Raw genomic sequence first — 16,157 nt, forward strand, 5'->3', positions numbered from 1 at the left:
AGGTAAACTTTAAGAACTTTAAAAATAATATAGGTTTATAACCAACTAGTGCATGAAAGTGGACCCATGCAGTTCAAACTCATGGTGTTCAGTGCTGACTGTAGTTTACTTTTTATATTATTGGTTTGTCCGCTTTAGGTATTAGGCTAAAGCTTGCCTTATGGAATGATGGTATTTTCTTCTCCTGTATTTTCTGTAAAAGTTTATGTGAGATAGACATTAGTCACTACTTAAAATTGAATGCAATTCACAAAGGAAGTAATCTGGACCTACCTTTTTGTTTTGTTTTTTTCTTAGCGTTTTTATGGGACAATTATTTTTTATGGAAATAAAAGTAATTCTTGATAAATCTGTTTTGATAATTTATTTCTTTCAAATAATTGGTCGTTTTATCAAAACGGTTGACTTTATTTGCAAAATGTTAATTTTATCATTATTATATGATGTCCATAGGATTTATAGTTTCCTTTACTTTTAATTTATGCTATTGGTTATTTGTGTTTCTTTCTTGTTTGTTTTTTGGTCAGCTTAGGAATAAAAATATTAGTTGCATGGATCTTTTCAAAAATCAGTTTGGGGTTTTAAAATTTTTCTTTTATTATTATTATTATTTGCTTTCCCACTATGATTTTAGATCATTACATACATTTTATTGTTATGTTTAATTTTTATATTTAATTCAAACATTTATAGCTATGAATTATATTCTGTGCTCTTTTGTAGCTGCAGCTAATTAAATTTGGAAAATATTCATTTAAATGTAATTTCATTAATTTATTAAAAGCTACATAAAATAATGTAACTACTTTAACTATAATGTATGCAATATCAAAAAATATCATTTTCTTTTTTTGACTCTCATATGTGTGTTTACAGCATTTATTTATAAATATATCATAAACTTACAATTCATTTTATATTATTTGAAATAGTCAATTATTTTTAATAAGAATACAAATGAAACATAAAGTTTTAAAACGGTTTGTTCATATATATACAAAATAGTATATTTTAATTTAATTTAATTTAATTTAGTATATTTTAATTTAATTTAATTTAGTATATTTTAATTTAATTTAATTTAATTTAATTTTACAGAGTCAAGATCTCTCTATGTTGCCAGAGCTAGCCTTGAACACCTGGGCTCAAGCAATCATCCACCTCTTCCTCCCAAAGTTCTGAAATTACAGATGTGAGTTAGCACGGGCAGCCCTATAATTCTTGGGTAAGGATATTTTTTGTTGTTGTTTTTAGCACTTGAAGAACTGAAGCATTCTTCAATAGTTTCATAGTTTCTGAAGAGAAGTCCATTAGAGAGTGTCTTTTTTGTTCTTCTATATACAGTGTGTATTTTCTTTTGTGTGTTGAGATTTTCTTTTTATTATAGGTTTCTGAAATTTGGTTATGATGTGACTTATTATTGTTTTCTATGTGTTTATATTACTTGGGTTTTTTTTATTTCCCTAGATATGTGAGTTTATAACCTCATTAAATCTAGAAAATCTCGTCCGTAATTTCTTTAAATATTTATGCTTTCCAGCCTCTCTCCTTCTGTATTCCCAATAAACTTTTGTTAGGCTACTTGCTATTATCCCGTAGGAACCAATAAAGTTAATACTTTCTTTTTTTCCTCATTGTGTTTCATTTCCCTAGTTTTTATTATGTCTTCAAATTCTGTAAGATTTTCTTGTACAATATTGATTTACCATAACTCCTATTCTAGTGATTTTTTTTTTTTACATTTTGATACTATAGTTTCCTTTTTACATTTTGATATTATACTTTCCATCCTTGAAGTTTCTTTTTTATATTTTCCATTTTTCTTCTCACAATATTTAGGCTTTTCCTTTCCTATTTGAACATAATGATAATATCGGTTTTAATATCTTTCCTAAAATATTATATTGCTTCTATCATCTCTGGATCTTTTTCTATTGACTGATACTCTTTTCTTTTTTGTATGATTGCGTGTTCCTGCTTTTTGGCGCATTCATTAGTATTTGTATAGCATACATATTTAATTTTATCTTATACAGTGTCTGGATATTTGTCTCTTTTTAAAGAATATTAGGCTTTCTTTCTTATTTTAAGCTTTGTTAAGAAATGCCCAGAATACATTATATATTACTGAACATTTAGTCCTAATATTAAGGCATGGCTGTCACAGAGTAGTACTGAACTTTCTTGTGGCTTATTGAAAATCAGTTACATTCAAGCTATGGAGAAACTCTCTCAGGTCATGTTTTGTCAAAATTTTTGTTGTTTTTCATATTTGTTTGTCACAGTGCTCAAAAAAATTTTTTTAACAGAACTTTATGTCAACTAGTGGAGCTCTTTCCCTGAATCTCCCTCTTCTCTGCATCTCTGCCCTGAAATGTGCAAACATGAAATGATCTCTCCTAAAATTGGATCACTATCTTGAAGACTCAGCAAGACTATTGCTTCGGATACTCCTCCTGGCTCCATGCTGTTAATGTTTTTCCAGCCATAAAGCCCAGAAAATTTAAGGTCTTTCTCTGTTAAATTCAGTCCTTTCAATGACCACTGACCATTATTTGATTTTCGATATCTGAGAATAGTTATTGCTTTTTAAAACTTTCAAACACTTTATTTTTGTTGATGGTAGGAGTGTCCATCTGGTTCCTCTGATTGTATTATGATCTGATACATTATTAAAGGTATACACACACACATACACCCAAACACACAGACACACTTCAGGCAGTTTTTCAAAAGGTCTGAATAGTGTCTCATTGTCTCAAACATGGTCCATTTCCATTTTGTACGAGGCAAATTTTTGATCTTTAGTGTAAGTTTGTTGTTAAAATTTGGGTTTATACGTTTGTGCTCAGTATTTACTGGGCAAAGTTTTGCTAGATTTACATGGAATTCTAGTTTACAGGGTTTTTTGCCTGTCCTAGTAAAGCAAATTATATTTGTAGTCTTGTAGTCTTGTATATTGTAGACTACAATATATATATTGTAGTCTTTCTGTTCTAAAGAAATAGTACTTGAAAGTTTGAGCCTTTCATGATGCATTGCTTGTGATACACTCTTCCTACTTTTGCTTCCAAGAAAATAATTTGTCCCAAAGAAATAAGTATATTACGGTGTGTTGTTTTTCTTCTAAACTCGAACTCATTTAATTTGGAGTCTATGAATCAAGGTAAATAGACCCTTATGATGACAAATGTAGAATTAAGTTGGCTGACTCAAAGTAAGCGTTATATGGGTGTGCGGTGGTTAAGCGTGAATGGGTGGAAGAGGTGATATTTTTATTTTTGGAAAGTAAACCTAATGTTTATATCAATAAATTTGTATTATTATTTCTCAGTCTTCATAATAGTACTATCATTTGGCCATGCAAATGGTATTACCGATTTATCCAGGAGTATGTGTATAAATCCAACTCCATTAGATATTACAATTAGTATTTATTTTTCACACATATAACTCATATTTGTCTTATTCCAAGGTTGACATCTACTATTATATTTTGTGTTGTCTTTATAGGTATTGTAATGGATTATTGAAACAATATATAATTTTACAAACAAAAACTCTATGTCTTCTGTGGTGAAATCCAAAAGCTTCTTTTTTTGATATGGGGTAAAACATAAATACATTTCTTGATTTAGAAATATTACTCCACAAAAGAATTATAAACTATTATGGTAAGTAATAATTCTAAAAGTCTGCAATGAAAGTAACATGTTTATAATACTGAACAAACTATTTCATTTTAGCAATTTCTATAAAATGTAATACTATAAGTTTAAAAGGAAAGATTTATCTCAACTTTGTGTTTAAAGAAGTAGAAAATGAAAATGTAAGAAATCAATAATGTCTGGATATAAGTAAAAATGAATAAAGAGAGTGCGGTTATTTAGTTTGTTGTCTTAACCATGCTAGAACTACATTTTTGCAGAATTTTTTCTCCATAGTTTATGGTAAAATTAGCCATTAACATCATTTTGCATGAGATTTGAAGGTAATATTGAAGCAACTTTATGCCCTATAGATTAATTGAGAGACAAGCAGCACTGTACCTCCAATGAATTGATACTTAGCTTATTGATTGATTTATTAATTGACTCACCTTATTAATGAAGGAGAGCAGCTAGGACTTCGTGTCTGCTGCCCTCTTTCTATGTTTGTGTTGTCCTTAGCTTTGAGCAGGTCACGTGCACGTCATTTGCATCATTGAGGTTGGAAGCTGTGAAAAACAGAGGACAAACTGAACAAAACATCCTAGTTTGTCCTCATGGGCTCCAACTTCCTCTCCCATGTTCTTGGTTTCCATGCTCAGATTTTCTTCATGACTGTCAGCTCTCCTGACTTTCATAGATTTCAGGAGTCCCACCAAATGCAGAGACAACAGCCTTCGATATGTGTTTTAACCATCTCCAAAATGATTAAAGTCTAACTCTTATAATTCTTATATCATAACATTCCTGGTACTTCTGCTTCCCTGGCTGAATCTTAAATAATATACATATTTAAATTGAGAGATATACATAGATATATATATTGAGAAATATATATATATAAATTGAGAAATATATATATATTCTTTTCTGTTCAAGTTTCAGTTTTCTCACCTGTAATATGTGAAAACTGTCATGTTCTCACAAACTTGTGATATTAAAAATCCTAAAATATGTGTAGTACTTAAGACTATATACTTTGTGATAGGAAGAATAACAATGAATATCATGCGCGACCTGCTGCTAAATATCATTGTATTATTTCCTTTTTTCTCAAATAAATATTGTATTTTTCGGACCCAGGCATGATGGCTCACACCTGCAACCCCAGGACTTTGGAAGGCAGAAGCAGGAGTATCACTTGTGCCCAGGAGTTCAAGACCAGTCTGGGCTATACAGAGAGAACCTGACTCTTCCAAAATTTTTGAAAAAAATTAGTTGAGCCTGGCACTGCACATCTGTAGTTCCAGCAAATTAGGAGGCTGAAATGAGAGAATCACTTGAGCTTGGGAAGTTGCGGCTGCAGTGAGTCATGATTGCATCACTGCACTCCAGCCTGCGTGACAGAGTGAGACCCTGTCTCAAAAAATCATATATATATATGTATTTTATGCATATAGAATTCATATAGTATTAATATGTATTTAATATAAAATATATAAATACATTTTATACATGTAGAAACTTTAGACAAACTAAACTTAGCATAGTTTAAATAAGCAACAATTCATGAATCAAGCAACACTCAGAACCAGAGCGGATAGGAGAGATTCATCCAGTAATATGTGTAGTAAAGTTTTATCACATGGTTGGCTATAGCTAGGTGTTTGCCTATTTGGGAATGGAGTAATGAGGCATTTGCCTTATTGGGTATAGTCTGATTACTTGGCTCCATGTGATTGACTGAAGCTCAGCTATTCGTAATTGGCTAAAACCCAGCTATTTGTTAATAAAATATAGACTCCTAAATTAGTTTTTTTTTTTTCTTTTTTTTTGGATACTGTCAGATTGCAGTTTGTTATGTAGAAACTCAGAGTACACAGATAATCTCAGGTTCATGGCTCCCTGCTTATTTATTTTTTAACATTTATAATAGTCAAAGGATGAGGAAACAATGTTTATACTTTTTTACAATTACTTATACAAGTAATTTTACATGAAATTACTGAGTCATTTGCTCTTAAAATGTTTATAAATATTTAGATATAATTCTTCATGTGATCAAGTATTATTTTGCATAAATGCCATACATTTAGAGTTAAAAATATTTTATTTGTATTTTATGTCCATTAGGATAAATAGAAATATCCATGTACATTTACAATTTCTGCTTTCTAAAAATTAAGAATTAACTTTTTCAAAATTTAAGGTTGCATGTCTGGAAATATAATACTTGTGCTGTTTTCTCTTATTATATTCAATCAGCAAAACAATCATTTAAAATGTTTTATTCACCGAAAATTTTCTCTCTTTTACATTTACAGAGAGAAACATTACATAAATGTTTCTCTCTGTAACATTTTAATAATTCAAATATTTTTAATAGTTTAGATTTCCCACTTTCTTTGTTTTTTTTTTATTTTTTTATTATACTTTAAGTTCTAGGGTACATGTGCATAACGTGCAGGTTTGTTACATATGTATACTTGTGCCATGTTGGTGTGCTGCACCCATCAACTCGTCATCACCCATCAATTCATCATTTATATCATGTATAACTCCCAATGCAATCCCTCCCCCCTCCCCCTTCCCCATGATAGGCCCCAGTGTGTGATGTTCCCCTTCCCGAGTCCAAGTGATCTCATTGTTCAGTTCCCACCTATGAGTGAGAACATGCGGTGTTTGGTTTTCTGTTCTTGTGATAGTTTGCTAAGAATGATGGTTTCCAGCTGCATCCATGTCCCTACAAAGGACGCAAACTCATCCTTTTTTATGGCTGCATGGTATTCCATGGTGTATATGTTTTTAAAAAAAAAGAAAAGAAAAGAAAAGAAAAGAAAATCCGGCCGGGAGCTGTGGCTCAGGCCTGTAATCCCAGCACTTTGGGAGGCCGAGGTGGGTGGATCACCTGAGGTCAGGAGTTCAAGACCAATCTGGCCAAAATGGGGAAACCCTGTCTCTACTAAAAATACAAAAGTTAGATGGGCATGGTGGCAAGTGTCTGTAATCCCAGCTACATGAGAGACTGAGGAAAGAGAATTGCTTGAACCTGGGAGGCAGAGTTTGCAGTAAGCTGAGTCATGCCACTGCACTCCAGCCTGGGTGACAGAGCGAGACCGGTTTTCAAAAAAAAAAAAACCTATAGAAAAAGCTTCAGTTTTAGCACTCCAGAATGAACTTGCAGAATTCCAGGATTCTTAGACAGAACATTCATATTTGAATTTTTAACTTTACACATCGGCATTATATTAAAGCCTTCTTAATTTTACATTTATTACATTGTTTTCTAAAGAAGTGAATCTCAATTTAGAAATTAAGTTTAAAAGTATTATGAAATAAAATAAAATTTTCATTGGAGAACATGGCTACCCCACAAGAGACCATTAGCAATTTCATCCTATGCTCTACAATAAAACATGCTGTGTAAAAGTGATTGCATTTGAAGTTATTTGTACATTTGAATGCAAACTACCCAATCATGAAAAATGAGGCTTCCATTTTCTATAAAAATAAATTAGGAGGCAATGCTTTGCTGGCAAAGCCGTTTGAGCTCCTCAGTTCATAACTATTTATGGTAACATAAACAGATGTCTTTGCTCGCACTGTGAGCTGCTTTGCAATATTAATTTAACATTACTTTATATCCTAAAGTGAATGTAGGTGGCTTGTTTTAGGATCTAATGAAACCAGCCCTGATGTAGAGATCCTATGGGAAATTATACAATAAGGCTACCTCGATAAATAATTTTCTTCTTATGAAATCATAATCCCCATTACAATTTTAGAATTGTTATTTAAGATCATGATTTCCACATTAATATCTTAGGTACAAATGTAATTTTTAAAATGAAAACATAATTTTCAAGGAGACATTCCTTGGGGAAAATAAGTTCACTTCTAAATTTAAAGTAGAATAAAATAAATATTGGCTGTGTCACCTATTGCTTATTGACAGTAAAATTACTTTTTAGTTAACAGAACAATTTTTCTCTGAGAAAATATTATGATGCTAGTGCCCAGTAAATTGTAACTAAGAAAGCTGATAATAATAACCCCTCAAATATGAGTAATATAAATGCTGTCTCTGAAAATTATGCATATCTTTAAAATTCCTGAGAAACATTTAAGAATAAGATATTATCTTAAATGTAGTAGTTCTGCCTGCCCAAATGCATTCATCAGCACACATATATTAATACGTCTATTGGAAGCAGTATTATATAATAGAAAGAGCAAAATTTGAAGTTTAAAAAAAACTTTCAGATCTGAGTTCAAACAGCTATAAAGCTTTTCATTTGCCCCTCAACACTAATTTCCTCATCTAGAAAATTGGAATAAAATGGCCACCGTCTACTTTTGTGATAATTGCACTTTTAAAGATTAAATTCATAAAAATTACAAAATGTTTAATTCAATGCTAGACACATAGCATTGCTTCTAATTTGTGTATTAAAATGTTTCTTGGTATACGTATTTAATAACATGAGAATAAATCCAGTGTCTTTATATTAGGTCCCAAGAAAAATAATACCTCTAATTAAATAATCCTAAAGACACTTCCAAAAATGCTGACTTAAGAAAATGAAAATTGCAAAATAACGAATATTCTTTCTTCTTTACATTTGCCTCCATGACATATTACTAGCAGGAGTCAATAATACCTGTGCTATAGTAACCACTTCTAAGCATTTTCTTCCAGAACACATAATTATAAGAGAAAAGTATTACATAAATTTTAGGCATGGGGAAAAAAATACTTTCTTCTTCCCATCATATTGTGCAAGATACTGAAGGACTTTATATGAATTCAGTCTACTTGTATTAAATGATGTTAATAATCTATCACTACTAGTTTGCCAAATAATCATCTATAGCTTAAATATTTGTCTCTTTTAGATATGCCATTTAGTGTTGTTGCTCATGTTGAGTTTCCTCTGTTGGAATTCAGAAAGTGATATTCCAAACACTGGGGCTGTGATATGCTAAGAGGCTTTAGATGCTGTCTCAGAATCAATGTCCCTCAAACCCTGCCTTATTTCCCTCTCCCACCCAAAGTGCAAGAAGTAGCTCTGGAATTTGCTTATTTGACCAAGAAAGCCTCTTTTCAAAATAAATACAATTATTTCAAATAACTAGGAAAGATCAATCACCAGATTAGAGAAAAAGACTGGGAGTTATCCCCAGTCATCGCTCAGATAGACTTTTCATCTATTCTTCTGAAGACAGCTCCAAGAGATTACTTGGAGGAATTTATCTACACAGTGATGCTGTACAGCTATACCCCTCACATTTCTATAATGTCTGCCTCCTGTCTCCTTACATCCTTCCCCTATGAGGAAGATTATATAAGCTTCTGCACTCTTTGGGCTATAGGGTAATTATTCTTTTTCAATTTCCCGTTATGCACACTTAAACATGTTGTATGCCTTTTCTCTTATTAATCTGCCATTTGTCTGTTGATTTTTCAGTCAGCCTTCAGAGGGCAAAAAGAAAATTTTCCCTTGGCCCCATACTTGGGCCCCTACACTGAAAGAACTAAGGGACTACTTCTAAGTATATTTATTTTTTTATGTGTTTATCACATTTCTTCCTATGTATGAAACCACCTTTTGCAAAATTGTAACTGAGACAGTGAAAGAGATCTGACCTAACCAACTCCATCTCACTTCTTATCTCCAAGCTGTCCTTGTTCTTTCCCTGGCGTAGCTAAACTAACTTTTGGAGGAACTCAGTTTATAGTTTCCAGTTTAAAACAAAGGCAGTAACAGCTCTTTCTGAAAACAAACCACCTTCTTGCCCAAGGACTAGATTGCCTTTGTAGGACTAACAAAATAGCCACAAGATTAGAAAATATGATTTAGGATTTATTTAGCTGGAGGCTACAAGTTTTTGACCTTCCCCAAATTGCTGCTGGGGACGACATTGCTATTATATATACACACACACTATATATATATATAGAGAGAGAGAGATACACACACACACATACACACACAATTCATACACAATATATTATATATTATATACATATATATATCAGATCAGTGCTTGAGATATTTTGCATACCCTGCACTTGATGGATCCGCTGGCCGTACCCAGATCGGTGAGCTGGCTCCTCTGATCTTGTGGCTCTCACCCAGTAACTGAGTCAGCACAAGAAGACAGCTCAAGTTCCTGTGATTTCATCCCTGACCCAACCAATCAGCACTCCCACCCCATCCACCAAGTTGTCCGTAAAAACTCTGATCCCCAAATGTTTGGGGAGACTAATTTGAGTAATAATAAAACTCTCATCTCCTCCACAGCACACAGCTGGCTCTGTCTTGATAAATTGGCTCTGTCTAGATGGCAGGCAAGGTGAACCCATTAGGCAGTTACATGTAAAGTCATAGAAAATTGTCAGTATCTTTAAGTATCATATAATCCAGCTATTGATAAGGAATATTCACATAATTACCTAATGATATGAGGATATACTATCTTAGTGATGGAAGCATGAATGGTAAAGACATGTACATGTACATTACATTCTGAAGGAATAAAAAAGTCATTTGAAAAAATTATCAGAAAAAATAATAATTCTAAAGGAAATATCTGTTCTGAAATACTGCAAAAATTGAAGAAAGCAAAACATAATATACCATCATGACAATTTTAGGAACAAGGGGTAAGTTCTCCTTGCCCTCTGAAGGTTGGTTAAAAAACAAAATGTCATTGACAAGATGAAGATTAATAGAATAAACAGCATAGAAATATATTTATTATGTATACTCTAGAAGAAACACAGAGTGATTGCCCACCTCACAAATGGGATTTCAGAAGCTTATATGCCATTCTGGAAAAATAGGTTATGGGAGGTGGGAGAAGAGGAATTTTGTTGAGTGTATTATTAAAGAGAATCAATGGATCTGGGAACAAATATTAACATGTATTATCTTGTGAAAAGGTCTGTTTAAGTGTGGTTACATTCTTGTTCTTACAGGGAGGAGAGGGAAAAACAATTGTTCTCCTTGGTAGGTCTAGATCTTAGATAAGGAAACTTCAACTTCTTTGGGAGAGATGGTTGGAGGAGAGTCAGTGAGATCTTGAGGTTTCTTTCATTCAGAAGTGGCACCAAAGAAGCTTTGGCACGGCTAAACCAAAGCAAAATATTTTAGGGCATTGGTTTCTAAGCTCCACAACAAAAAAAAATACAAGAATGTCTGTGTTGTGTCTATTTTTAGGGCAACTGCTTCAATTTATATTTTTGTATATATCATAATATCATTGAAAAGTGACCCTGTATGGTTTACAAATAGGATGTATTTATCTATTCATTAAAAATACTGATTGATATGCTAACACTCTTTGATTTAGAATACAGATCAAAGCTTATAAATGTCAGAGGTATTCAAATCAGAGTGACTCCATATTCAATAAGGGCTGTATAGAATAAAGCTGAGACCTACTGGGCTGAGTTCCCAGGAAGTTAAAGCATTCTTAGTTACAGGATGAGATAGGAGGTCAGAACAAGATACAGGTCACAGAGACCTTGCTGATAAAACAGGTTGTGGTAAAGAAGCCAGTCATAACCCACCAATACCAAGATGGTGATGGAAGTGACCTATGGTCTTCCTCACTGCTCATTTTATGCTAATTATAATGTACTAACATCCTAAAAGACCCTCCCACCAATGCCAGAACAGTTTACAAATGCCATGGCAACATCAGGAAGTTACACTATCTGTTCTAAAAAGGGGAAGAACCTTTGATGTGGATCTTTCCTTGTTCATTATAGTAATTTGAGAAAAATTGACTGTCCAATTAACAAATGACATTTAACAGCAGTAGTTTCTTTCTTAATGTTTGACGTGTGCCTAGAGATATGGCATCAAAAACAATTAAGCAAATAATTTTTTAAAAACTGAATGAGTATCTAGTAATCCAAGTGTCACATACAGATGCTAATTGTTTCATCAGGCTAAAAATATATTCACTTTATAAAGTATTTTTTCTTTTTAAAATAGATGCTGCTGACAATAAAATGAATAATGGTTATATGTAAATTAGCATTATTGAATTAACTGTATTTTCTAATGTTATATATATTCAAAACATTTAAAAAGGTAAATATAAAATCTAAGTTATTTGAGCCTTACCATAAACAAGTGTTATTCTCTTTCAACATTTTCAATAGAATATTCCAGATTACTTTTTTTAATCTAGAAAATGTAATGTCTCTCTATGCTATACGTGTATAAATGTAATAGAAGTAATTATTTCCCTCTAAAGAAAACTCTAAATTTTTAATCAAGTGCTTAGGACATATCACAAATGAATCAATAAATTATTTTTTTCTTTGAGCTCCTTCATAAAATTTGTATTTATACTGATTATTCTGTAATTGCATACAAATATGCATATGCATACACATACATATTTACTGGTTTATCCACACACTCAAATGAAATAATTTGCCCATTGGTTTCATCTTGAATATATGTAGAAAGCATTACTCAGAACTATGGATAACGTTACTAAAGTTTATTCAATTCAGATCTTTACTATTTTAAAATGATACCTACCTTTACATTTATGTTATATGGGTTGTATATTATTTTTTGACAGACTACTAAAATTTGCTCAACTATGAAAACACAGTACTTTCAATAATTAAAATTAGTATAACGATTCAAAAATAAAATTAATGAAAGAATTTCATTCATAATAGCCTCAAAATGAAATATTTAGCGATAGGTGTAATCGGGTTATTGTGATGTGGTAACTATTTTGTTAAAAATTTATTATATTTTACATCTTTATTTAAAAAATGGAATCACAATAACTATTTTTATTTTATAGAGTATTTTTACCAAATTGTGTGCTGTTTAAAGTCTAGTCAGGAGCTCTTACAAAACAAGACTCTGACATAGCATGTGAGCCTCTGAGTTCATATTAACATGAATGCTTTGGGTTGAAATAATTATAAGTGATATTAGTTGACTATTTTATAATTCTTGTAAAAATTTAGTAATGTAAGATTATTGCTTACATCAGGAAATAGTAGTTTTTTTAAAAATATCTAATGAAACAAAATGCAAGGAAGGGAAATTATTAGATATTTTTCAGCCTTGTTATCTGGTTTGGTCAACTTTTTTGTCAGTGGCTGAACTATGGATCCAGTTCATACTACAAAGAGCCTACTTTCTGCCTCTTGTGGACATTTTTGTTTATGCTTGGAGGCCTCAGCTTTTTGACTTTGGAGACAACAATCTCTTCCTCCCAGGGAACAACATCCTGATGTGGTTAATCTCCAATGGCTTTGCTATCTTCTCAGTGGCATTTCAGCCCTTTTCACCATGTCTGGGTAAGTGGATCTCATGTTGGTCTATCATGTGTGAGTCCTACTTAACTAACAACATTTTAAGTGATACAGTCATTTCTTAGCTAACAATTAAATTAGTAGATCTTAAATTTTATTAAAAGCAAAATGTTGAAACCAAACTAAAATGAAAACTAAAACCTTAATCTGTACATTTTATACACAATTAAAATTAATTCAAAATGGATTATAGAACTAAATGTAAGAGGTAAGTCTATAAAAATTCCGATAGAAAACAAGAGAAAATTTTCTAGACTTTGAGTCAGGCAACAAGTTCTGATAAAACCACAGAAACGAACTGTTAAAAATATTATAAATTAGATGTTCTCAAAGTAAAACTTTTTCATGTCTAAAGAAATAAGAATAGAATTAAAAAATACCAAAGATGAGAAAATATTTGCAAATAATATATCTCGTAATGAACTGTTACCCAGTATCAGAGGACACTTTTTTTCAAAAAGGGCAAAGGATATAAACTGGTATCTCACCAAAGAAGATGTATGAATGGGAAATAAGTGCGGTAAGAAAACATTTGGCATTATTATTAATTAGGAAATTGCAAATTAAGGCCAGAACATTAAATCACTACATGTATACTGGAATGATTAACATAAAAAAGACTAATGATGCCCAGTGTTGGCAAAGATTTAGAGGAACTAGTATTCTCATACACTGCTGTAAAACAGCACAAACACCTGGGAAAACACTTTAGTGAACTCCTGTAAAATTTAAAGTATACTTCTACTCTTAGATATTTACCGAAAAATAAATGAAACCATTTGTCCGTCCAAAACTTATACACAATTGTTAACATTAGCTTTACTTGTAAAAGCCAAAAACTTAAATCAATATAGATATAAATAATATATAACTTATATATTAAAATATAAATTTTATATTGTATTATGCATTATGTAATTATATGTTTATTATATTTTATAAAATGTGTATTTGTAAATACTTATATAATAATATACATTTATTATTTAAATATATATATTCTGAGTGAAAATATATATATAGTCTGAGTAAAAACAGCCGGGAAGAAATGAGTACAGACTACATGACTCTATTGTGTAAAATTTGAGCAAATTGAATTAATCTGTGATTAAAAGAAGCAAATAAATTATTCTCTGAGAATGAAGTTGGAAAAATAAATGGATTACAAAGTGATACAAGAAAACTTTCGGAAGTGATAGAAATTGTTGTCTTTCTTTTTTTTTTTTTTTTTTGAGACAGAGTCTCCCTCTGTCGCCCAGGCTGGAGTACAGTGGTGCAGTCTCGGCTCACTGCAAGCTCTACCTCCTGGGTTCACACCATTCTCCTGCCTCAGCCTCCAGAGCAGGTGGGACTACAGGCGCCTGCCACCAGGCCTGACTAATTTTTGTATTTTTTTTTAGTAGAGATGGGGTTTCACCGTGTTAGCCAGGATGGTCTCAATCTCCTGACCTTGTGATCTGCTCGCCTTGGCCTCCCAAAGTGCTAGGATTACAGGAGTGAGCCATTGTGCCCAGCTAAATTGTTGTCATCTTAATTGGGGATGATTTCACGGGTATATACATATGTCAATCTTACCAAATTACATACGTTAAATACTAGTATTTGTTTAGGATGCTTTTTCCTCATTTTTTATCTTTGTTTTGAACAACATAAACAGGGTGGTATGAAATTTATAATACATGTAAAAAAATATAAGGCAGGATCAAAAGGACAGGAGAAGAAAATGAAAGTATATATTTTTTCACTAATATAAAGTGGTATGATATTATTTTAATGTAAACTTCCCTCTGACCAACCCCCTGTCCCTATCGCCCCAGGCCGAGCTGGCTATACTGACCGGATCTACCAAATATTTCAAAAATAAATAACACTTATTCTACACTAATTCTTTACGAAAACAAGAGAAATATCACTTGCTAGTTCATTTTATAACAACACCATTACCCTGATACTAAAACCAGAAAAATCATTATAAGAAAATGAAACTGCAGATCAGTGTTTCTTCCTCAAAAACAGAGACAAGATTAAACTTCAACAAAATTTTAACAAGTGAAATCCAACAATATATAATGAAGATTATAAGCAATGAGATCAAATACGTTTTAACATGAGAATTAAATGTTAAACATTTACAAATTAATCAAAGTACTTCACAAAAACCTGTAGCATCAACTCAATACATGCAAAAAATGTTTGGCAAAATTCAGGACAATTTTGATAAAAATTCTCAGCTAACCAAAAATAGAAGAAAACTTGTTCAGCCTGGTAGAGGCGGCACATGAAAAATCTAGAAGTTAATGATCAAAGTCGGAATATCTTTCCATTAAGATCAAGCATAAGACAAGGATATTTGCTCTTCCAAATTATATTCATCATTTCACTACATATCTTGTCCGGTGCAATAGGACTAGAAAAAATAAAAATGGAAAAAAGAAATAGAGACAAATGTAACTGTCTTTATGAGCAGATGATATGATTCTCTATGCAAAAAAAATACTCTGAAGGAAACAAACTGGTAAGTCCCTTTCTAACCTCCAGTATGCAACATTAAATGCAGAATCTTTGCTTATTGAGACAACATCCATAAATTCAGCCTTATTCAACTTTTTGTTTCTTTCATCATTATCCCACACCCTCAGCATCAATTTCTAAAAAATGTTTTCTAATTTCCATTTGTATACATCAGAGAACTCAAGTCGTTCTTTTGGAGTGCAGCACACCTCCTCATGGGTTTCACATTGCATTTCCCTTTTAGGTGCCTGCATGACCCTGATTATAGTTACAGATCTAAAAGCAAAGAGAGGCGATGGAGGTGGGTCCAGGCAATCAACATTTTCTTCCATGAACACTGCCTCAGGGGAGACCCTTATAGTTTCTTCGGGTAATGCAGGGTTAATCTCATCAGGTGGAGGTGGACAGGCCAATGCTGCAGTGGAAGAAGAGATTTCAACCACTTGGAGGGAGGAGATGCCTCTGCCAGCCGGGATGGGGAGCTACTCCTGCAAGGATTAGGAAGCTCGCTTCTGCCAACAGTTTACAGGCTAAGTTCACTGAGGGAAGGGCATCTGCTTCCACTGGGTTTAGAAAACCTCTTCCACTGGAAAACAAAGCTCACCAGAATTTAGGGGTTCAGTGTCTCCAGTTGCATC

This window comes from Trachypithecus francoisi, unplaced genomic scaffold, assembly GCF_009764315.1.
Source record: "Trachypithecus francoisi isolate TF-2019V2 unplaced genomic scaffold, Tfra_2.0 Lachesis_group1, whole genome shotgun sequence".
NCBI classification, from domain to species: Eukaryota; Metazoa; Chordata; class Mammalia; order Primates; family Cercopithecidae; genus Trachypithecus; species Trachypithecus francoisi.